Source organism: Struthio camelus, chromosome 3, assembly GCF_040807025.1.
Source record: "Struthio camelus isolate bStrCam1 chromosome 3, bStrCam1.hap1, whole genome shotgun sequence".
Lineage (NCBI taxonomy): Eukaryota > Metazoa > Chordata > Aves > Struthioniformes > Struthionidae > Struthio > Struthio camelus.
In genome coordinates, this window is record NC_090944.1 from 47,696,827 (window position 1) to 47,721,335 (window position 24,509).

The 24,509-nt window shown below is 42.2% G+C and overlaps 1 long non-coding RNA gene across 1 annotated transcript; it reads left to right on the forward strand.

The window, feature by feature from the left end:
* Positions 1–789: 789 nt before the first annotated feature.
* Positions 790–23,791, forward strand: LOC104139905 (uncharacterized). The gene is made up of 4 exons (XR_693176.2): positions 790–1,020; positions 12,594–12,800; positions 14,902–15,009; positions 22,353–23,791. It is a non-coding gene; the product is annotated as an uncharacterized lncRNA (long non-coding RNA).
* The last annotated feature ends 718 nt before the right edge of the window (positions 23,792–24,509 follow it).

Here is a 24,509-nt window from a genome sequence, read left to right on the forward strand (position 1 = left end):
TCGTTTCTTTATGATGATATAGTCAATATATCCCTACAGGAAGTTGCTGTACTACTCTTTTCACCGTGATGTCCAGAATTTCAAACTCCAGAGCTGTCACAGACTGGAAGAGAGCTGAAGAAGATCTATCCAGTGCATATTCCTCTTAGACGAGACCCTTCCCAGCCTGTGACTACTGGTCTGTAACATCAGTCCCATATGTAGGGAGCTATCTTTAACAGTGCAAATATATCTGCCCACATCCTCTTCTGTGGTCCACTCATCCCTGAGGTGAATTGGGAGGACGGGGAGAACTCCGCTGCACACAATAGCCTATTTTCAGGTGTAGCTGTCTAGACCATTTCCTCGTGGCTTTGGCTCACAAAGAGTCTTTTTAGTGTGATTGCTGGAACATGCACGCAAAAAGAGCTGTGCTTGCTTCGAGCGATGCTCTGCAAGCCAGTGGTGCACGTGGGAGTGCTGAGGATTAGGTGACGTCCTCCAGAGTCCCTTTGCTTTGTGCATTGCTGGGGACATAGAGCTATTCGCCATTGAGCGAGTGGTTTAAATATTGTGGTATTGCCCTAGGGCAGAGAAGCTGGGACACAGCGTCCCAGCTGGGGGCTAATCCCCATGCCAGGCCCCTCCCTGCCGGCCATCACCCTGGCTCGGGGCAGCGGCGTGCGCTCTCTCGGGAGGAGTCAGCAGAGGGTGCTCCTGCAGCGAGGCAGCCCGCTCCCTCTCGCACACACGCACAAGTATTTTAAGCAATATGCCCAATAGGAAGTATTGGTTTATAAATTATTAACCGCAGTTCTCAAAGACGCACTGGCAGGCTCACATCTGTGGACATTTTATGTAAAAGACAAGTAATGGGAGAAGGCGAGATCTTCAAAGTGTCTTGTAACTCAAGAAGGCCTGTATTATATAAGCGCAGAAGGCAGCGAGGGATTATAAGAAGTTGTGTTTGGGCTACGGCGCAGAGCCTCTGCTTTGAGCGCCGTTGTTTGATTCGTGGGGCCGGCGAAGCCTTTGTGAGCAGTGAGTTTCCTGATCTTGGTGCTTAAGGGAAACCCCCAGAGGGAATATTTTGATCGCTTTCTCTCCTTTTGGGTGGGCAGGCCGAGTCAAGCCCCTGCGCGTTCGCTGGCCCGGCCAGAGGCTGTGGGACGTGACGGGGAAGGAGGCGCGTGTGGACGGAGGGGGCGAAGGGTCGCCCTGCACGCGCGCGTGGAAAGGCCCATCGCCGGGAGGTGAGGGAGGGAAAAGAGGAAGGAAACGGGAGGAAATGTGCAAACACCGTGCTGGCTTTGCCGCATTTTTTGCTTCATACTGTGATTATTTTTCTGGGCGTTTTAAAAACTGAGCTAAGTACCTTGTGTATACCTGCAAAGAGGAGGTGGCACTGACACTTTGCCATGCGGATCCTAGAGCCTGCTGCATTGACTTGGCTACTTCAGTTAATCCCGCCCTGACTACCTGGAAGATTCAGTTTACAAAGCTGCATCCTAGGTACTTTTGTCATCTCATTAGAGCAAATTAATGCGCCTCCTGGATCATAAGTGCTTCTTTCTGGTGAGGTTTTCTGTTTAATTATTGGCAGGTGTCCGAGAGATGGGGAGCTGAGGAAAACAAAATTTTTGTTTCTTAAATAATTTCTGCCGTTAAAACTCTCGCTCAGCATGTCCTCCGCTAGTGATGTTGAGAAAACCTAGCACAATTACCAAGTTTTTGGGTGTAGGCAGGCAATAAAATAAAGTAAAATAAAAGCATTTTTGTGCTATCTCACACTGTTAGCTCCCGAGGGATACTCTCACAACAATGAGGGGGGGAACACACATAAATTAGGCTGTAACTACAGCTGACTAAATAATAGTCAGATTTTTTTGTCAAGTAAGTTGTTGAATTAATATTTTTACCATCTTCAGCAGCAAGAAATTACTTGACCAATGTAGCTGGTGTTTTTTTCTGTTATTAAAACAGCTTTGATAAACATGGTCTCCTTGGTCCAGAGTAACTCGCCTGCTCTGTCTTTGTATTCTTTCCTTTCAGCCACTTCCTTAACATGCGCTTATCCTAAATGGTTTACACGTCTTCTTTTCCAAGAGGCATTTACAGGTCAGAGGAAAACATACCCTGAAAATATCCAAACCGGCTTCCAGACTCTTGCACTGAGCAAGGCCCATTCCAGTGCAGTCCTATTTCCTCTCCTCTCAACCTGTGTCTCTTATCGAGGGTCTAGCTACACCTTTTTCTGCTCCGTACAGGTACATCTGTCTCCTCCTCCTGGAGACCCCTGACTTTTGGGGGAGGCCAGAGTGTGTGTGAGAACATGCATCTGCCTTTGCAGACAGGGTCAGCCCTTTGAAAGCTATTTCGGCAGTGACCTTTCCCTCTGCTTGACGGTGAAGCCTCCAGCCGGCTACCAGTGCTCTGTAAACAGCAGTAGCCGCATGCACGCAAACTGGTGTAGGTCAGCACTGACGCGTAGCGGCACGTATCGAGAAGTACCTGCATATCCAAGAATATATGATAGTTTGGTAGAAATCAGAATTGCCTGGTGGAGGTGAGGAGTCTCAAGTCTACTATACCTGTTGCTGATGACAGTCTTTATAAGTGCAGACTTTTTAAAAAAAATAACAAGGTGTAACATCAGATATCCATTAAACTAGGAACATTTCAGCCTCTGTTTACCTTTGAAAATGCTTTGATTATCTTCACCAGTGACACTATTAACTTGTCCGGCTTTCAAACAACTGCAAATCAGAGCATTTCCCCAGACCTAATTCCTCTGGATATTTCATTATCCAAATAAGCCAGACTGTGTGAAGTGGCTTTTTGTTCCCTGGATTCATGGGATTAAGTAGGAGGATGTGTGTTGTGTGGAGCTAAGAGAAAAAAGCATTTTAAGCCTTTGCAAATATGCAACACCTTTAACTTGAATTTTTTCAGTTCTTACCTAGTGAGCCGCTTTGGTAGTGGATAGTTTAAAACAAATATACGTTTGCTCTGAAAGAATTTTCACAGCAACTAAGGCATACCCCAGGTCTGTACGCCTTGTAGGCTGGTGACAATGGACTAGGGAAGAACCATCTCATTGTCAAAAATGCTAGCAAAACGATGCTGGGCCATTCTTACCTGGTGGCGTTTGGTCCTATGAAGCGGCGATTCCAGCCCGGGGAGCCTTCGGGCTGAGCCTCGCTGCGTCCCGCTGCGCGGCGGCCTCGGTTGCAGGAGACACGCTGCGACAGGACGGCTCGCTGGCAGTGGGCTTCTGCCGCCTGATTTTAATCTACGACTTAGTAGGGGCCAGGCCAGTGTAAAGAGAGATGAAAGGGAGTGAACTTCTGTGTTGCTTTGCTCAGGGGAGCTGGTTAAAAGTCACCTCCGTCACAGATGCATGAAATGGCTTTGTCTTGCGACTCCTCTCGCGCTGGAGTTTTTGCCTGTTTTGTCTTCCTGCTGAGGTATTCCGGGATGGCTGATTTGCTTGCAACTCAGGAAAAGGAAGAAAAAAAATCAAGCTAGCCCAAAACGACAACATTCTGAGATTTTTGGTGGGTAGCACAGTTAAAATCCTAAAACATTAGGGATAAATCACACTTACAGGTCTGAGCACGTTTTTACAGTTTTTTAAATGAAACAAAGTGGAAGGACATTTCCTGAAGGAAACCTCCCCCCAAGTTTTAACTAGGAAAATTCAAAATATTCATTATAAAATGTCAATGTGAACATTTAGGGTTTATTTCTAACATTGCTAACATAAGCAATTTGATAAAAGCAAAATATATTCATAAACTACTTTGACATTGTCAGGTCTGCATTTATGCCCCCAAAAAACCCTAAATAAATAAAGAAAGAAAATCCTCCTCTTATTTGAAAGTGAAAAAGAACGCTAAAGAGCGTTTTAATATTCTTTCTGTGATAAGTCCCTGATCCAGCAGCAAACTTTACTGCATACTTAGCTTCCAACATTAAGCATATGCGTAAACCTGATGACATTATGTAGTTAAATTTAAGCACATAAACAGAAGTTAGGTCTTTGTGTACTGCTTTATCAGTGGTGACCTCAAATCTTAGCTCACATCTTAGACTTGATACTTGCAGTGAATACTGTGTGACCAGGCTGTAAGCTGAAATACGTTATGCCAGCTATGAAATTACATTAAATGAAAGAAATAAGCAGTCAAATCACAGGCTGTTCACAAAAGATTTGCAAATAGAAAAATAACTAACATGAATAACTAGGCTATTAGATATGGGTACCTCAAGGACCCTTAGTGTGCATATTCAACTACAAGGCTAGGAGAGGCAGGATAATTTGAAAAGCCTAGAAGCCTGTATCAGAGATTCATGAAAAATGCAAAACCTTGAACTTTATGCCTTTTTTTTTTTTTTTAAATTCATACCTATGGATTGATGGCAAAATATTATTTTGGTGCTGGAAGTCACAACCATTTTTTTTGTAAAATTCAGTTTACTGCTTATCTAGTATAGCAGACAGTACCTCAGATGTTTTTAAAATTAATTCCATTCAGCTGTTAGTGAATTTTGCCTCCTGACAGTTGCGATGCTGAGTGTTTGCATGCTCTACATGAAACTGGCCATTTTACAAAAGAATTATACACATCCTAGGATTCCTGGCTTGCAACTCGACTGGAATGAATTTATGACCTTTTCCATAATAATGTATCTTCCTATTTGTTGTGTATAAAATTAACTAAAACCCTGACTACGGGAAAATTCCTTCAGCCAACCCTTTGCTGCTACTAGACTCTTTCTAAGGTGGCTTGTTGAATTAACTATTTTAGTTCCTTGAACTTCCAGAAAATGTTGTGCCTGGTGAAGATTAACACATTCTCTGATTAATAGAAAAGCTTTGGTTTTGTGAAACTGGGATCCTTTTGTTTTAGGAAAACAATAGAAAGGCTTTGATTTTGTTGCATTTTCAATGGAAAGATTCTCCTGGGCGAGGACCTGATGCCTGTGAAGTTACATCATGGTCAACAGAGCCCAACAAAGTGAAAGGATTTGGGTCTGTTCCAAATATAAGTATTACTGGGACGATTGTATAGGATCCCCATACATGAGAAGTACTGAACAACTGCCAAGAAACCAAATGAAGATTTGGATTCTTGTGTCAAATCACAGAAGAAAATCCCATATTTGGGGACAGATCAGAACTAAACAGATTGTTGAATAACTAAACATCATTAGATGCACCAAATAGATCGAATCTGTATTCTGGGGAATAGTTCTTACCACAACAAGAGTTTCTGTCTTTATTCCTTAGAGACTGGGGGGAAGAACTAAGGATTATGTATCACTTAAATGTGCCACACACGTTGTCTCTGAACACTCTCGCAAGGAGAAAAGTGCTTTTTAAGGTCATGGCTTCCCCTCTCTTAGCTGGATAGCTTTCAAGGAAAAAAAAAAGAATGAAAAATTAATAAAGGAGGAGAATTTTTATATGTTTCACATTACCTTTGTTTTTTAAGCTGGAGTATGATGTGTGGAAAATTTTTAAATCTTTAAGGCATCTTTTAATATTTTAGTTAACTGAAATATTAACTGATTTATTAGGTTCTAGGATATTGGATCCAGGTCAGTACAGGAAATACTCAGCTGCAATGAGTCTCTACAAAAAAATAGGTCAGACTATCCATATATCTTCTTATATTATTGGAAAATTGCTTCCCAGATAGGACTGTAAGTAGAAATGTGAGGGTTTTTTGCATCTGTCCGCATTCCCAGTGGTTGCGCTGTGACTCCTTGCACTTGCTGTTCCAATGCCCCTCTGTCCTACTCCATAAAAGAGCTCACTTTGTATTCCCCAGAATATCGTGCAATATGGAGACAGCAGATATTTTCCAATTTAGGAGCAGAACAGAGCACGTTGTGACATTCTAGGAAAAAACGATGGCCAAACCTTTTGGATGTGCATTTGTGGAACCGCACCACCTCAGAAGCAAAGCAGCTGCAAAAGCTTGAGATAAACTGTAACATTTTCATGGAAAAATGCAGTTATTTTTGAAAACACTCTATATTCACTATGCTAACAGAATGCAACTTAAATTCTGTTACAGCTTTATGGATTTGTCTGAGTATATAATATAATATAATATATATTGTATATATATTCACAAAACCATACTTTACTATTTGCTCCAGAACTTTGTTCCATTTTGTCACACACACGCGCGCAAACGCACACACACGCGCACACACGCACACACACACACGTAGAAAAATTAAGAGGATAAGTGAAAAATCTGCAAGATTAGGAGGTAAACTACTGTGAAGATGCAGGTAAGATTTGCTCTTTCAGATACTGAATTTTAGGAGTCTGTCTATATACCCTTAGCCCTTATCACAACATATGACAAAAATATCTCTGGGTACTTGTTCCATTGCACTCAGTTAAGCTACAGCTTTCTGCCCCTTTGTTGCAGCCATAATTGATGACCAACAGCTGAATCCAGAGTGCTAGAGCCAAAAGCCCTATTGAGAAATTGGGCATATTAGCTCGGGTAGTTTATATGCAGCAGGCTGTCAGGTAATTGGCCCTCAATGCAGACGCTTTTCTGCCTGTCTTCGCCCTTCTGTAGAATAAAACACATGCAAAAAACCTCTAGGAGTGAAAACATACAGGCCTAGGTTCAGTCAGCCCTACTTCCCTTTGAAAACCCTTTTTTAGTGCTTTGTGTTGCCTAGGTCTGAAGGCATAGAGTCAGTCACAGGAAACCCTAAGCACAGGGATTTAGGTGGAATTAGGCTGCCTGAACCTGAACCAAGAAGCTTTAGGCAGCTCTTCCATCTTAAGGATGTGCAGGAAAATCGGATTTCCATGGAATTATGAATCAAGTTCAAGGTCTTGGTTCTTGTTTTCAAAGCATGCCATGAGCTGAGCTCAGACTATCTAAAGGTTGGCCTAAGAGGTCTTGAAAGAAAAACAGTGAAGGACTGTCTAGCTTTACCTTAAAGGCCCTGGCAGAGGCAGGGGCAGCCCATGGCCAAGGAATAAATCGTTATGAGAACGGAGCTAGCCACACCTGACCAATGTGCTCCTCCAAGTGCCGGGTGTGCTTCTGTGACCCGTCCTCTCTAACACAGCTGTAGGTACCCAAAAAGCAAAATACAAACAAAAAGGAAAGCCCAAACAAAGCAAAACACTGCAATGACGTGCCTCGTACACAAGGCAACCAGCAGATGCCATGACAGATGCCGTGTTAATGCAAGAGACTTCGGTACTCTTGTGATGATCGACATTACATGGAAAACAACAGGCAAAACAATTTCTCTGGCCTCCAAATCCAGTGGGAGACCAGAAACCCTGCATCTTTGCGGAACTACTTTTGCTCACACCCTCACTGTGACCCAGGAAACTCTGTATTCCTGTTATCTTTGCGCACTGGGATGATCTGTCTCATTGCTGTTTAGATTTCACTATCTGAAACAGTTGTTTATACAGTTTTAGTCACCGTACCACAGGAAGAGGATATAATTCGTCTACTGCTAACAGTGCAGCATGCAGGAATCTGAGGAACAGTGGGTCTCAAGGAGACCTAGTGATAAGGAAAGGTTATAGAAGCTAGATTTGCTTCTCAAGGGCAAAGGAAAATCTTTGAAGTGTAATCACTCAAAATGATAAAAAAAATTGAAACACAGATGACCTAATTTACCACATTAAGCCCAGCTCCTTAAAAAGAAGTAGTCATTGTAATGCCCACGTTTTAGGCATTATCTAATACAGATATTAAGATTGGTGCTTATGCAGAGCATGGATCAAATGCCTAAGAGTGGGAACGACAAAATCCGGTAGGATGAACTAGAGCCACAGAAGCGAAGCTGAAAGAAATGGTGGAGAGGTACATCTTAAAAACCTACCCTAGTCTGGGACTTTAGATTATTAACCCCGGCCTCATTGAGATTCATAATCTTGAATTTCCTTTAGGAATTAGGTACTCTTTCACCCTTTTTAAACAACATCTCTGGTTTAGTTCGTGTTTACAGTCCTCCAATGTGGACTCAAACCCTTAGGTGTTTCTTGCATTGTCTGGTTAGAAAACACATTTGTAGCAATGGGCAAGACACCTAATCACACTTTTTTGGCTTTGCTAAAGTGCTTTTTTGTAACTTTGAAGACATTCCTATTTGCCCCGTTATGGCTAACATCTTTTAGGTGAGGAAGACAACTGGATGATGTGGTAAACTGGTGAGATTTGGAGGATGCAGGGACGACTGTACAGGCTATATGTGTGAGGTGTTCTTTTTATTCCATAATTTACTGCATTACTCAGCACGTGAAACCATCTGCTGAAGCTGCTCAGTCCTTTGCCTCTCCACCTTTCTCCTTTCAGTGGAAAAAAGCCTACATCTTCCTTTATCTTGGTGCTCTGTTAGATGCCTTTTTGCCCTGAAAGCTCAAATGAGATGACTAATAGATGTCCTTGAAAGTCTTTTTTTTGTCTGCCTTTGGTTTTTCATTCCACATTCAGTTCACCACTTTGAAGGTTCCTAGGTTTTTGCGTGTTGTCCATTTGAATGCTGTGCCTGGCTCATTACAGCAGAGTCTTTAACACCTCACCCTGATACAGCACTGGTTACCTCATTTGGATGGGGTATAATGACGCTGCTTTGTACTGCAGCGAGGAATAAATGCAAGCAAAAAGGATTTGTATGCTTTTTGGGGGAGGGCAATGGAAAGTTTGCCCGTTTGGCATACGCAATAAATCGAGGATTTAGCCATTGCTTAATGTGCCGTAACTCCACTGGTGCTCTGTGCGGCGGACTACTACACCACCGGTGCTCCCCTGCTGGAGCGATGGGATACATCTTCTGCACAGAGAGAAGTCTCCAAGTCTCACATCTGCAAAGCAGCCTTGTTCACCTTTTGTCTGGTGGAGAACAGGATTCCTCCTGGCTCCGTACTCTTTTCATGAGCCTGCCAAAGGCCACAGAGGCTTTCTGGATGTGCGAGACTACCTCTCTGTCACTGCTGGCATGATCATTTGCAGCACTTCCAAGATAAGTGAGAATCTATGGCTGTTAATAAGGAGCCTTTCCCTACAGACTAGTTCTTCAGCATCAGATGGCTTTCTTTTCCAGTCCATTTATCTCCTTTAAAAATGTTGCCTCTGAATCAGTCACCGAAAACGTAAAAAGGTTATTTCTATCTTTGGATGGACACATAATGAATTTTTATGGATGAAAAGCCTCTGTTTTCTCTCTTTCACATTGCCAGTCCTCCTGCCGTTTTATTCCTCGTGGAACAGAACAGCTGTCAGGAACGTGCATATGTTTTGCTGCAGTTGCATCCACAGTGACAACCAAAAAAAATACAGGAGGGAGAAAATTAATATATTGCTACTTTTCCCTTTGTACTATGCTGCTTACACATGTATTTACTAACATGCTGCTCTATCATGGCTCCCATTAGAGTTATAAAGTTTTCCTACATATGGGCTTTAGGCTTTTCTAAGCACAAATTTGACTTTTATTAGAGAAACTTGATATAAGACAGTAATTTCAAAACTGACTTATTGCACACTTATTGGCTCAATTTGTGAAGTTTTATAAGATGCCATTATTTAATTCCCAGAGCCTGCTTGCAGCTGCTGCTGCTCCTGCTCTTCTTGGAACACCTTTTTGCCTTGGCAAAGTTGCATGCTACAACCCCCTCCAGTTGGTAAACACACAAACAGACCATTGAGCGCTGAAACAAAGTATGCTGTATGCTTCTGTAAGTGATCGTAATGCCTGTTTGAAGGGTTGAGTGAACCCTTTTGGAAACTAGAGTTTTCTGTGCATAACCTCTGAAGCTCGCAATTGGTTAGCTCTAGAGCCAAGATTGCCTACGGTGTAGTTGGGACAATGAGTGCAGCTGGAAGTGCAGCTTGGTGCAGACACACTTAGACTGGTTTTAAATAAGGTGGCTGAGGTACTGGGAGCAGGCCAGCAGCCCGGGCTGTGAAACCCAGCTGAGAGGCTGGCTAGATACCCGGGCAGTCGGCCGCCTTGTGCTCTGTGCTGCCATGGCTGTTTTGCACGTAGCACTGTCCCTGAGCTGCTCAGCCCTGCCCCTCACCACTGCTACAGCGAGGAGGCAGAGGAGCAGGAGGACCAGGGCTATTCCGCAGAAGGGCCAGTTGCCCCAGCAGCAGGGACTGCCCCACACATCCTTCCCTCGGGGACAGCAGCTGCCAAGCAGAGCAGATGTCAGGGCCATGGATGTTTTCCACACCCCACGCAGCTCTCTCCAGCTGGCGGATGAGATTAAAGCTAGTTTGAGTGTGTCTACATTGCCTTTCAGTCTCAGCTGTGCTCCCAGAAAGACAAGCATGAGGAGCTAATAGCACATAGCTGGGGTAAACTGTGGGAGACTGCTAGATTGTGAACCAGGAGTAAGCAGATCCTTCTGTCCTACATCCAAGTTTTCCCTTAGTATGGAAACATCTTAAAACTTTGCCCTGTGATGTTTGTGCTGTGCAACATCTCTAAGGCTAGAGTAAGCCTTGTAAGAGACAGGTCAGTTTAATCTCCCTAGTTGTTCAGGGAAGAGACCTAAACCGGACTAAGAAGGAGGCTTAAGAATTTCTTAATTGCCACTATCTTGCAACATGATCTTTAATTATTGATTGTTATCATGGGGATTTTTGGGAAATGAGCAAGTATGGCCCAGCATTACACTGTTTTGGGCTGAGGGAGGTGACAGGGAAAGTGGAAGTCTTAGCTGTTCTCTAAATCACTCTGACAGTTGTCATTGTCTTTAATATTATTCACCTATCTTTGAGGAACCTGCAACAATGACTGTTAGCTCATTCTTGATGTAGCTGATTTTCTTTCTCCGTATGTCTCAGCATTCCTACATCTGGTGTAAGAAACCATAACAAAGCAACCAAAACCATTACACTGCAAAAATCAAATGTGAAATATTTTCATGTACGCTGTGTGTATGTGTATTTTAAAATGTGTCCGTTTAGAGAGGTGTAAGAAGGTGGAAGACAGCCAGACTCATTTCAGCAGACGTATGGAAGGGTGCGCTAGTTTGGAGGCTAGTCCTAGGTGCTCACGCGCTCTCTAACCACTGAGAGATACCAGCTCCTCCAGGGAGAGATGGAAAGCAGGAGTCCAGAGCTCTAATTCAGGTGCTCTACAGCCTCTCTAAGACCATCCTAGGCACAGATTTTTTTACTTGATGAAATTTATGTCCAAAATATACTTTGAAACTTACCCACTAAATGGAATTTCAAGACAAAAGTGCAGATATAACTTTAATTACACTTATACTAATGCTAGTGATGCAGCTTTGTTGAAACATTCAAACTTATTTCATTAAATATACCCGTTTATAGAGTGTGCAGTCAAGGTAACCTGAATGTGTTGCTGCCCTAAGGGGATCATACCTTATTTTCTGAAGCTCAGGGTAATTTCCTCTGTAAACTTGCCACCCTTCCACCAGCTAATAAGTAAAATATGCAGGAGATTAAAAATACTATTCACAACACCAGGTGATAATTTGGCAATCCTGCAATGGGAGCATGAGTTATCATTGCTTGTTCACTTGTTTGCTTTTGTAGTATTTCAGTATATAACTTCTGCCTTTGAACTGACTATCTGGCAAGTTATCCTATTAAGGTTAAGCTCTTTGGAGAATGTAAGCATGTGCTTGTCATTGCTTGAGGAGCATTCAAACCCAGCACCTTGTTGCAAACCGGTCAGTAGCAGGCAGGTAGTGGCAGAGTATTAAAGTAAGGCATGTATAGCTTGACTTATCTTCCCAGCCTTCAGAAATCAGTGGCTTAGTGATGCCCGCCAGTGACATCCACTGTGATTAATATCCTGAGATGAATCTACCTTCCATAAATCTGTCTGATTGTTTTTGGCTTCCTCATCATCCTTTTAGTGATGAGTTCCAGAACTTAACTGCACGCTGTGTGAAAAAGTTCTTCCTTTTAGGTATTTTAATCATCTGAAAATTGCATAGGGAACACAGAGATAAGGCATCCCCTGTGCATAAGGTAGGTCTAAAGACAGTGGGTCTCCCCCTAGCCTCCAAACAGTAAATAGTGATTTCGAACTCACTTCCTCCATGCCACTCACAATACAGTAGATGCTCCCTAATGCCACTCTTCTGTTGCCACTTTTCTGAACTGAAATTTCCTGATCTAATTATTGTCTTCTTGAATGGAAGGTGCTGTATAGGTGTGATTTGTGACTGTCCTTTTGCCCCTCTTTGTATTTTCTCTAATTCTAGTTCGCAACTTCACACCAGCTTAGGGGCTGGTCCAAATGCCTGTACTTGACTGTACATTTAAAATTAATGTCAGGACGAATACCTCGGTATTTTATTTGACTTTATTCCACTGAGGTATTGGGCTGTAGGCCTACCTAATGACTGATTTAATACTCTAGCAGATAGTTTGTGTACAATGAAGGCAATAAGAATGAAGCACATTTAGGAGCATAGCCAAAAACTCAAATCTTCTTCACAGACAATAGAATCTCAAGTGCCCTCATCTCTCTTCAACTTGCCTAGTTACCTACTATGAATTTTTTTTTGGCCTGAGTAGTTTCAGTTGCATTTCTAAATTTCATGTATTTTTCTCCTCCAGAGGTTGCCCAAGTGTGTAAACCTTTTGCCACAAGGCAGGACCGCATCTTTGCTTTATTTGTCTTATTATGAACACCCTGGCCACTTTCAGAGGCAAGCTCTGTGACTTTTCAAACCTCTTTGCTGGTGAGCCTCTCCTGATCTGACATCAAGAACTTCCTTGGCCACTGCCTTCGTTCTCTTCTTTCAGCCAGCTCTCTGTGGGGAGGTGAGTATGTTATGAAAGGGAAGCTCATTTCCTAAGCAAAATCAAACCCTCTCCAGGTCTTGTACTGCAGTGCTCTCTGTACTTACCGTATTAGACCACTGTCAAGAACTGCACTTATTTTTCCCTCCTAATGGTAGTATATTTTGGCACTTGAATACCTGCAATGCAAAGCCTCCATCCTCAGATGTACCTTCAGTGCACGCTGTTTTCTGCATCTATCACGTTACCATGTCAAAGTTATCTGAAAATTCTGAAAAGGATAAAACTGGTCAGAGTACCATTTGGACCACAATTTTATGTAGGAAAGGCTGGTTCTTCTAGAGCTTTTTGGGACCTGCACCACTGCCCTTCTCTTTGCTTAATGAGGCCTGTGGGCATATAGCTGATTTAGTGGAAACTAACAGTCAGAGTTTACATATGCTCTAATGACAGCTGACTTTACTTGCACAAGGCTTTTGCTAATGATTAAAGCAGATGGACAGAAGGAAGAGAGCAAAATGCTAGAATGTGTGAGAGGTGAAAGGGCAAGAAGAATTAGCCCAGAGATTTCCTGTGGTCGGTGGGTGTTTTGTGTTGTGTGCTAAATCAAAGAATTGTTTTTAGTGAATAAAATTGCTATACTTCAGCAACTTAATTAAAGCTATCCTTTTTCTCCCTCCGAATAGGAAATGGGTATTATTATTATTAGATATGCTTGGGGCAGAGTATAAAGGTGATCTTGCTTTATGTTGCCAAGTGTGTTATTCTGTACACATTAAATTTGGGGCCAACCTCTGAAAAGCCAGGCTGCAAAATGCCACCCGCGTTAAATAGCACGATAGCCCACTGAGGCCCAGTGAAAACCAGGGGGAGACGCCTGGCTGGGTTCAGTGTTAGCTGGCAGCAGTCCTCAGAGCAGAGCAGAAGACAGGCCTCCAGGTGCTTGGTTGTTTCATCTGCTTTTTAGAAATGCTATATGACTTTTCTTTCCTTTGCCCTTCATATGGCCCTGCTACTGTCCTATTGTCTTTAATTTATTGGCACTAAGCAGCTGTTCGCCTGAGTCACCCTTGGTGTCCGCCTACCCCACCAGTGATCCTCGCCTGTGCCTCCCCTTGGACACCCCTGGGAGCAAAGCGCAGGAACTGCCGCAGCCACCCTGAACGCATGGTGCTACTCTGGTTATGGGTACTGGGAGGAATAAATAAACCAAGGATTAAAATCTGAGGGGCAAGTTTCTTACCACCTCTTTCCTAATCATTATATCCTTTTGTATTCAGCTGAGGTTTGAACATCTCCTTTGGATTTCTTGAATGAGTAACCAAAAAAGGCCCTAATTCTACTTTCAGTTACTTGGTTATCTGTTTAACTGAAGTCATAACTACATCATATTCTGCTTTCCATGGCCACAAGGATACCACAATGTTCTCCTTTAGTCTCCAGTGATAAAAATATTTTATACATTTTAATTCCATTTTAAGACAAATTACAGTAAAATTGCTGCTATCTTTCCTCCACTAGCAACTATGTTACAAGTTAAATTAAATGCACCCTTCTGTCAAGAAAAACATCAGCAATTCAAGGAAAAAGTGTGCTTGCTTTGGTGAATTTTGTAGTTCAGACCTGTAAGGAAATAATGTTTTGTAACCATATGAGCAAAAAAATTCAGTATTGCTTGCCCAAGTTCTTTCAGTTTAGTATTTAATATTCATTTTTATGAGGAGTTGGCTATGTATCTGCATTAGCCTCAGGATAAGAATATATATAATTTTCAAATGAGTTATTTTGTTAGGTAATAATTAAATGGGCATAAAAATATCAACGAAGCGATGAGAAAAACTGTTTACAACTTACATTCTCCAAAAGTCTTCTGGCTGGAAAAAAACACTCCACTCGAGGGTTCCAAGTCATAACGATGATTATGCTAATACAAGGAAGTGCCTTAAATTTTGCATTGGACAGGAATTCCAGAATATCAAAATTAGCCTCTCTTTTCTGCAGTTTTTATGTTGAGATTTTATTGTTGCTTTCACTTTCCTATGCCCTATAATTTAACATTTGGAATAGTAATTTGCTTTAACCTCTCCAATAAATCCATGAGAGTTCCTCTCTCTCTTTTCAGTTGAGATTCTCAGTATTTTTTAGGCAAAAAAAGTTCCCTGGTCTGGAAGAATCTATTTGTTGTGAAGAAATCCACCTTGAGAAAACTACGAGGACTTCTTATATTCTGGTAAGCATAGGTAGATAAAGATCAGAGAAAAGCTTGTACCAAAAATCAGCATGACTTGTTGTTCATATCTGTGCTGGCAGACTACAGGCCCAGATATAATATTTTATGGAGTTTGGATCAAGAAGAAAAAAGAATCAAACCAAAACAACTTTTGTTCTTTTAAAAAAATGATGAAAACGCCAACAACTTTTGTTCCAGTAATATCTCTCTAGCTTTGATTTAAGCTCTAGTTTCATTCAAATGAAACCACTTCTTAGTTTTGTCTGGTTTGAGAGTCATAAACATATGAAATAACCACGTTTTGCCAAACACAATAAATCAGCCCAAGGTCAGTCTAAATTTGTCTCACATTTTTTCCAAATTCAATAAATATTTAGCAGGTTCGACCAAGGTTTGAGGTTTCTAACGGATTCCCTGAATGTATTTGGCTTCCTTTGATGGGTTGATACAGAAAGAAAACACAGTTCTACTGAAATCTAGAAGGTGATGATCAAGCAAAGCAGATGGAGATCTGCATGAACATATTTGTCCGGTTCCCTGGATCCAGTCACACAAAAGTGTTTATCGTGTGAGAATCCTTAGGTAAGGAAGCGCCCTAGTGATGATTAGCAATGCATGTGCTCACAGGCATGATGAAATTTAGATTGAATCCCCCATCCCCAGTCACTCAGCTAAAGGAACAGTTCTAATCTAATATATACCAGGCAAGGTCAAGGCCGTTTATTTTGGATTTTTTTTTTTTTTTTTGCCTGGATGGTGCTGTGTAAAATTATGAGACGGTGTAGGGCACTTTTAATCTTTTTTTATACATAGGATCTTCTTGATATTATGGTATTTCTGTAACTGGATAAGTATTTACTTGGTCTGGAGACAATTCTCCTTATCAATGAAAAGATTTGTAGTTTGATGAATATCCTTAATTACTAGAGGAAATAAGGAGCCATGATGATCATCTGACTTAGAAATTGAAAAGTCTTGATTTATAATGAACTGGAAATCGTGTTGTGAAGTTTGCAGCACGATATTTCATGTTATGAATCATCCAGGCATCCCAGTCCAGTCATCCACGCGTTTCAGAATTGCTTCATTTCAGCCTCCACATAAAAATGTCTTGTGTGAAGTAACACTGTCAAATGTTCTTGAGTACATAGAATTGTGAAATTTTCCTTCTGTCAATTTTGGGATTAAGGAGTGTTAAAAACAAAATGAACAAGTGTGTGAAAATAGCAAAGAGGTATCGGCAGTAAAGTGTGGAACAATCTAAGACAAATTATGTGCGTAGATTATATTTTATGTTAATCAGATTTAAAATGACATAGTGTATCATTTGTTCTGCCGTATTAAATTAAGATTATTGCTATCTTTGAGGAAAAAAAAAAGAAGTGGTATTCTAAGGTGTCATATCGCCTACTTTCGTTTTAACCAAGGTCCTGTAAAAGAGAGAGATATAAATACGGCATGGAAAAAAAAATCTGCATTTAATATTAGCAGAGGCAGTGAGCTGACTTTAGCTAATTTCCATCACAAAGCACATAACTAAAATATTCTTATTATTGAAAATGAGTCCAGACTACTGATTGTGCTTGTTTATGGGAAGTTTGATCCTGACTTTTGTACAGTTGTGAGAAACTCCCGCTATATACTCTGATGCAACACAAGCAAACAGTGAAATGGAAATAAAGCTATCTTTCAGTGACATTGCACATAGTAACATATGATGGCAATTAAGAAAGACAATGAGTTTGAACAAGGCAATATGCGCAGGTACTTCAAATAGCCAGGGCTGGCTCCAGTCCTCCTGGTTTTGTTTAAAGCCCATGCCTCCTCTGTGTTGGGGATGCCAGAGGCACCTCGAGATGGGGGCGAGAGGGTGCTGCGACTGCTGGGCACAAAGTCGGACTTGCATTAAACTTCACCTGAATTTGGAGCTGGGCTTGAGTTCCTGCTGTGAGTTTATTTCTGTGTATAACAATAGGGGATAACTGAATGAATCTTAAGCCAAAATGAGCTTTTTAAAGTTACCACATGAATCTACAATTTGAGCCAGGGAAACAAAAAAACCACTGTCTTTGCAGCTGTCTTGTGCAGCTGTCTTTGGAAGAGAGAGCTGTGTAAAAAGCAAAGCAATTTCTTCCAAATCTATTTAAAAAGATGTACTATTATTTTTCTCAAATAATCAGTTTTCTCACTTGATCACTCTTGCTCAGGTATTCATTTATTTCAGGTGTCTGTTCCTCATTTGTACCTTGGGTAACAGTCTACCTGCAGAAGGGTGTGTCTATAAAATACATCATATAGATAAAGATGAGAGAGCACAGTCAAAAATTGTGAAGCCAAGAGGAGAATCAAGAAAAATGAGATTCAGACTTTAAAAGAGAGCACTGTCACTTCAAATTCTGAGAGTAAGGAAGCTGGTGAAAGCAGCATTATATGTTGCATATTTTATTTTACTATTGAAATGGCATAAAGAGGAGTTATAGGTAAGATTAAAGGAGTATCCAAAATGCCAGAACTAAAGAGGGATCAATGCATATACCCCTATCAAGAGAAAGGAAATGATTTTTTAACTTTGTTTTTCTATCCTTTGCTCTGGAAAGGAGGACGATGAGGATGTGTGACAGCAAAATAGCTGATGTGGAGGAATTGGCACTGCCAGAGATTTCTTCCCATGGCACTCAAGAGTGTCAGCGCTGAAGCATGTCAGGGCACAGGCAAGAGGAGCTTCTGAGCCAAAGATAAAGGGTAGCAGAGAATAAAGAGAGTGCAGAAAGCCAAAAGGTGGAAGTAAAGGTTGAATGAAAAGTCAGGACCTGTCAGTTCACGGTAGAGTGCTAATTCATGGCGAGGGGAAAGGAAGTGAGTGAGAAAAGAAATAAAAAATGTTGAAGACTAGAAAATAATTTAGAAGCAGGCTCTTGCAGAAAGGGGACAGTATTTGCTACATGTAGGTTGGGAGAATAACTAAGGCTTGATGTGTGGGAGTCAGTCCAAGACTAAGTTAAAAAAGGGTAAGAAAACATACCAGCAGGGGTGCTGAACTGAGATCAAGAGCAAGCATCCTTACAGGTCACTGGAAAATCTGTGTTTGCCAGTCATTACCTCACTGTGACCACAGATATCTTCTAGCCAAAGTGTAATGAAAAATCATATTAAGCTCAGATATCCATGTGCATTAATTGTAGATCTGTAATGATATGCCGATGATATTGAGAGAGGTCCTTAGATCTGATTTGCTTTAGCAGAGAGGTGAAGTTTGAACAGTGATTTCGAAATAACTTGCAACTACCTATTCTGCCATTTTGTCACATGGGTGTCCGCCCCAGCCAGCCCTGTGGGCCCAATTCCCAGTGGAAAAACAGCATTTGTCCTGTGTAACTAAGTACAGAAGAAAGCCCTTAGCTCCACAAAGAAAATGAAATATGGAGTTTGAGAAGAGACAGTTCATTTCAGCATGGCAGCACCGATTTAGCTAACTCCTGCTGGAAGATGCTAGCAGTAGATTCGGCCGCTGTTCTCGTGCATCATGACAAAATTGCAACAACAAATAACAAGCTTGGGACAAGCTGAAAATGAAGCAGATGCCTGGGCTCCAAATGTTCTTTGTTTCACGGAGAGCAGTGAAAACAATGGTAGAAGCAGTTGGCAGGTCATATTTTCATGATGGAACTTTTCCATTGTTTCATATTGATTTTCATAAATATTCATTAATGTGACACACAGAGTTGACTTGTGTAACAGTTTGCAGTATCTGAGGCCATTCTGTTTGTCTGATTATTTTACCGCTTGCAGATCTAATAGTGACAAGTGGGACAAGCTGAAAGTGTTTATCCTGAATGTCAGTCTATTTCGTTCCTCCAACTCATTCAGTAACTCCTCTCTTTTAGTCCCTTTACCGCTCCAGTATTTTCTCCTTGCTGGGCCGTCTGGTTGAAGGATACTCACCCTGTACCCTTGCTTCTGTCTTTGTAATCATCATAAACCTCTCATGTGTGACACCTTCTTTCCATATTAAACACATTCGCAAAAGGATCAGAAAGCCTAATGTGTCATGCAACACTAATTTGTTGAAGAGGGTGGGGATATATTTACTAAGCAAGTCACCTCTAGCTTCCTTTTCCCATAATTTATTGCAAGTGTGTGCCTCTCAATTCATGTTATTTCTCCGACGTATAAAGCCTTAGGAACCTGTTATTCTTATCGTCACCATTACTATTATTTACAGAATAGTAGTTGTTTAGAGCAGTCTTGTCCCAGCCACTGTACAGATAAGCGTCAGAATCAAAAGAAAGCATCTCTATGCTACACAAATTAAAATCTCAGTAAATAAGAGGCGGAAGTGCCCTGATTAAATAAACAAAGAGGTGAGGAAAGTGAAGAAGAAACATATCCTTTAGTTGAGAAGTTGTGACTAAGTTTTGCTACTCAGTAGAAAAGGGTGTATGAAATACCTTGGAGAGCTGAGAGGCAGGGCTGCAGACAGTGGCCAGTGTCCCAGCTGCTGGAGACAAGGCCTTGCAGACCGGGGTCAGCGTTAGCAGGAAGAGCAGCAGAAACCTCATCCCCCAGCATCGTTCTGTGTGCAAATCTGAGAAGGGACCGAGTGGCACCGAAACATGCAGACACTAACATGGGCTCTTGCTCAGCTCTTTTGTCAGCCATCGCCTTACGCAATGACCAAAAAATGAGAAAGGCAACAGCTGTTTCTCTCATATATCACATTATGGCTGCCATGCAGCAGGGTTGATGCAAGGCCTGAACACAGGAACCGCAGGATCATAAAAGGGGCATCCATAAGGGACACCAGCTCCCAGCTACTGCCCTCACTAATCCTGAACCCAGTAGGAGCCCAGAGGCAGATGCTGCTCAGCAACTGCTAGCAGCACCTTGCGTCTCTGATGGGCAGCATCTTAATATGTTTCTACTAGCACACTTAACCTCTAAGTTGGGAAAGAAAAACAGTCTGCCACCTCTCCCTTAAAAATTTGCGTGCTGCTGGCCTAAGCAATCTATGTCCACTCAATCAAGTCTTTCGTTATGCATGTCCTCTGAAAGTTTCCCAGACATATATTAACCTTCCTGCCACTAAATGAAGCAGGAATCTCAGTGCAATTTCATACTGTACATGGCATGTCCGTTTGAGGAGCAGAGAGTCTGCAGCTCAGAATAGGATAATTTTCTATCAGACCAACCCCAGCAAAGACTTTTGGCTTGCTTTCCAAAGTTGCTGAACATCTGCTGTTCTTGCTGACTTCAGCGCATGGTGCAAGAGCTCAGCAAGAGCTCAGCAGCTCTAAATGTCAGACTGGCTGCATGACATCCTGAAGTCTCCTGCGGTACGTGGAAGCTCCACAGTGGGTATGATGTTGGCATGAGACAGGTTTTTTCACTCTGCTGGAAGGAAAAAACACTCATGGTCTATAGCTGAACAAGCAATTGATGGGGAAAATGCAGCAGTGGCACAAAAAATGTGGTGCAAGCTGAGGCAATCATCGCTGCTGCAAAAACAATGAACACCTTCTGGCTACATACATGGCTACATGTGTTATGCATTAGAGTTACACATGTTAACTATACCCATATATTTTTTCCTTCTGCAAAGATAGCCAAACCCTGGTGCTAAAGGCTGACTGACTGATAAACATAACATGGTTCACTGGATTCATGAGTCCGTGGGCACAGGAGGCCTGAGATCACTGCCAAGCTACTGACCAGCATGTTGGCCTTAAGCGACTTTGTTTCTCTGCTACTGCAGTTGGTCATCTGTTCTCTGCCTCCCTTGCAGTTGTAAGCTGCTGTTAGGAAGCACTGACAGGAGTTAGGGGAATATAGGTGGCTGTTTCCAGTGAGTGCCATTGCCTGCTGACAATTAACTTTGGCTTAAGAGGGGCTGTGGGATTGAGTGAGATTTCTTAGGAGGAGGGACAGGTCTGTCGATATGGAGTAAGTCAGGAAGAGACACTGGATCCAATACCGTTTAACCTCTTCATTAATGACCTGGAGGATGGGGTGGAGTGCACCCTCAGCAAGGTTGCACATGATACAAAACGAGAGGAGTGGCTGATACCCCAGAGGGTTGTGCTGACATTCAGAAGAACCTCAAAAGGCTGGAGAAATGGGCCAACAGGAGTCTCATGAAGCTCAAGAAAGAGAAGTGCAAAGTCCTGCCCCTGGGGGAAAATTGTCCCGGGCACTGGCACAGGCTGGGGGCCGGGCAAATAGAGAGCAGCTAGGCAGAAAAGGACCCGAGGTCGTGGTGGACAACAAGTTAAACATGAACCAGCAATGCACCGTCGCAGCAGAGAAGGCCAGTAGCATCCCAGACTGCATTAGGCAGAGTCGTCAGCAGGTGGAGAGAGGTGATCCTTCCCCTTTATTCAGCACTGATGAGACCATATCTGGAATGCTGGGTCCAGTGCTGGGCTCCCCAGTACAAGAGAGACATGGACTTGCTGGAGTGAGTCTAGCAAAGGGCAACAAAGGTGATTAAGAGACTGGAGCATCTCTCATAACCAGGGAAGGCTGAAGGAACTGGGACTGTTTAGCCTGGAGAAGAGAAGACTCTGGGAGAATCTTCATAATATATAAATACCTACCTGCTAGAAGGCAGTAAAAAAGACAGATCCAGACTCTTCTCCATGTTGCCTAGAGATAGGATGAAAAACAACGGGCACAAATTAAAACACAGGAAATTTCATCTGCACGTAAGAAAACCACCTCTTTACTGTGAGGGTGGTTGAACACTGGAGCGGGTCATCCAAAGAGGTTGTAGAGTCTCCATCCATGGAGATATTCAAAACCTGACTAGACATGATCCTGAGTAACCTGTTGTAGCTGACCCTGCCTTGAGCAGGGGATTGGACTGGACGATCTCCAGAGGTTCCTTCCAACCTCAGTGATGCTGTGATTCTATGTGGTTCTGAGAGGCAAAGACCAAGCACAGTCTCACAGATAATTGGGCTGTGAGGAGCTGTGGGAGATCATTACCCATCCCCTTGCCTCAAGAGAGGAGCAGCTATGCCTGAACCATATCTGACAGATGCATTTCTTCTTAAAAAGGCCTCCAGTACTAGAAATTGCACCACCTCCCTCAGAAGCATTATACAAGTGCTTAAATATGCTTATCGTTAAAGAGCTTCCCTAATGTTTAACTTCATTCTTCTCTGCTCCAATTTAAGCATTTTTCTTGCTTAACATCTACAGGGAGATAAGAAGAGGGAGAATAGGTCCTTCCTGTTTGGCAGCTATCATTCAAGGCATTCAAAGCTTATTACCATTTTTCATCTTGGTTTTATTTTTTTCTAGGCTAAGCACTATCCAACTTCTTATCTGTTCTTGTTTCCTAGGCCTTTGCTTGTTCTCAGTGTCTGTGTCTGAGTCCCTCCCTTCGCATCATTTTTGAAGCTCAGCATCCAACATCAGACTCAATACTTCAGCAGAAGCCTTCCAAGCGAGCCGAAGGATGTCTCATGAACATCACTCCTGTTCATATACCCCAGCATTCACCTTCTCTGCAGCTCCCCGTATGGCAGTGGTTGTTCACATGCAACATCTAAGCCAGAGTCACGCACAGGTCCTTTTCCATGAGACTGCTGTGCAACGAACTGTTTCTCCTGAGGAATTTAGGCTGCTGATTGTCGAGGAATAAAACACTACCAGGACGAATGAGAAAGCCAGTGCTTTGACACGTGGTTCATTTTGAAATGAATCATTCCTTACCAAACCAAAACCGGAGAAGTCAGCACAGATAAAACTGTTCCCCCAAGTTCGCAGAGAGCTGTGTGCCCCCAAGGCCAGTTTGATTTAACCTACCCTGCTTCGGCCACCATAGCAAAGAAAGCTGGGGGAATAATAGTAACAGCCGCAGCAGTAAGGAAAACAGAAGCAGTGAGATTTGCAGGAACTGGACGCTGGCCATACATCTGGGCTAGCCTACTGCACACAGCCCGTGATGCAAGCCCTGCTCAATGTGAACAGACATGTGCCTTTAAGCCCAGCCTCCTCATAAGCTTTAAGCAACTGGAGGATCCCCTGGAGTGTCCCCCTTCAGCATTAAAGGACCATTTATTTCTATGCTGGAACATCCTGGAGAAGGGCATGGCTAGGGCAGAAGGGAAGTGTGGCAGGGTCTGCTCACCAGAAGGCTGCTCTTTGGCCTTCCAGCAGAAACTGAGGCTTTTCCCCCTCACTCTCTGTATTCTCTTCTTTGGGCATTAGGTTCAGTTAAAGAAAATCAATACTAGTGAAAAATTCCCCTTAAAGTAGTAAGTGATTTGAAGCAACATTTTACCTTTCAAAGTCTTTGCAATATCCCAGGCAACGGAAGGATTTCAGTTGTTCTCAGTTTGAAAAACCAGTTCGCAAAAGGTACTGCATTGCTCTACGTAAAGTTCATTGGTTAAAGGTTACTGTCAGCCACTTCTAGAAAAAACAATGTCTTGATATGACTATGGTTGAAGAGTGCTGTGCATGTGTATGTGTGTGTCTGTGAGTGTGTGGGAGACAGAGAAGCACACAGCGGTTTTTATTTTGTTACTTTTAATGGGGCTATTTTGTGAGGCTGAAAAAAAAATTGTTAAACTTGCCTTAATTGATTGTTTAAAGTACCATGGTGGATTTGTCTTTTAAACATAGCCCGTGGTTAAAGTTCCCGTTGCATTGTATTTGAAGTAGGTCCTTTGTGCTTTAAAATGAAAACTGTAAAACTTTTGGTGTTTAAGGCTTTCTGACTCCAAGTTAATTGTTTTCCTTTAATATGAGCAGAATTAAAGATATTAAAAATCGACTGTTGGAGCACATAATTGTGGCCTCCCATCTATTCTTCTTGTGGAAATGAAAGGAATATTGAAAGAGTTTCTATTTTACAATACCAGAGGTGGCCAAGCATTTACAACTCTATATATTCTTTTAGTTGAATTCTTCTAAACCTCACGCCTGGCTAGCAGTTTTCTCCCAGACGATTTTCATTTTCAAAACATTCACATCCAATAAAGTACACGAAACATAGTGTGAGAGAAAAAAGGGGACAGGAAATGGCTCTGTTGCATGGTTATTACATCCTATTGCCTGTGGGTTGCTTTGTTATGAGTTTTAACTATGTAAATATGACGTATATGACATCAGAATTTAATCTAAAGCTACTAGGTGGGAGATAGAGTGTGACTTTATTGTTAAGGCTAAAATCAACTGGGTGTTGACAGGTCTCAAAAGTCACTGAGTACAAGCTTGAAAAGAAAAAGCTCAGACTGATAAGCTGTTCCTTGATTGACAACTTCAGGCTTGACTGCAAGTATTGAAAACAGTTGAGCAAATGGAGGGAAAAAAGTTTTATTTCGTAAGAAACTATACTGGGAAATGCAGGAGGATTTATAGGCTGATGTAGCACAAAAACCTAAGAAAAACAGGTGTGAGGTTTATAAAATCTGGAAACTGGGAAAGGACATTGTCCGTGAATGATTTTCCCATTATGGTTTAATTAACCTTGTAAAAGCCCCGATGCAAAA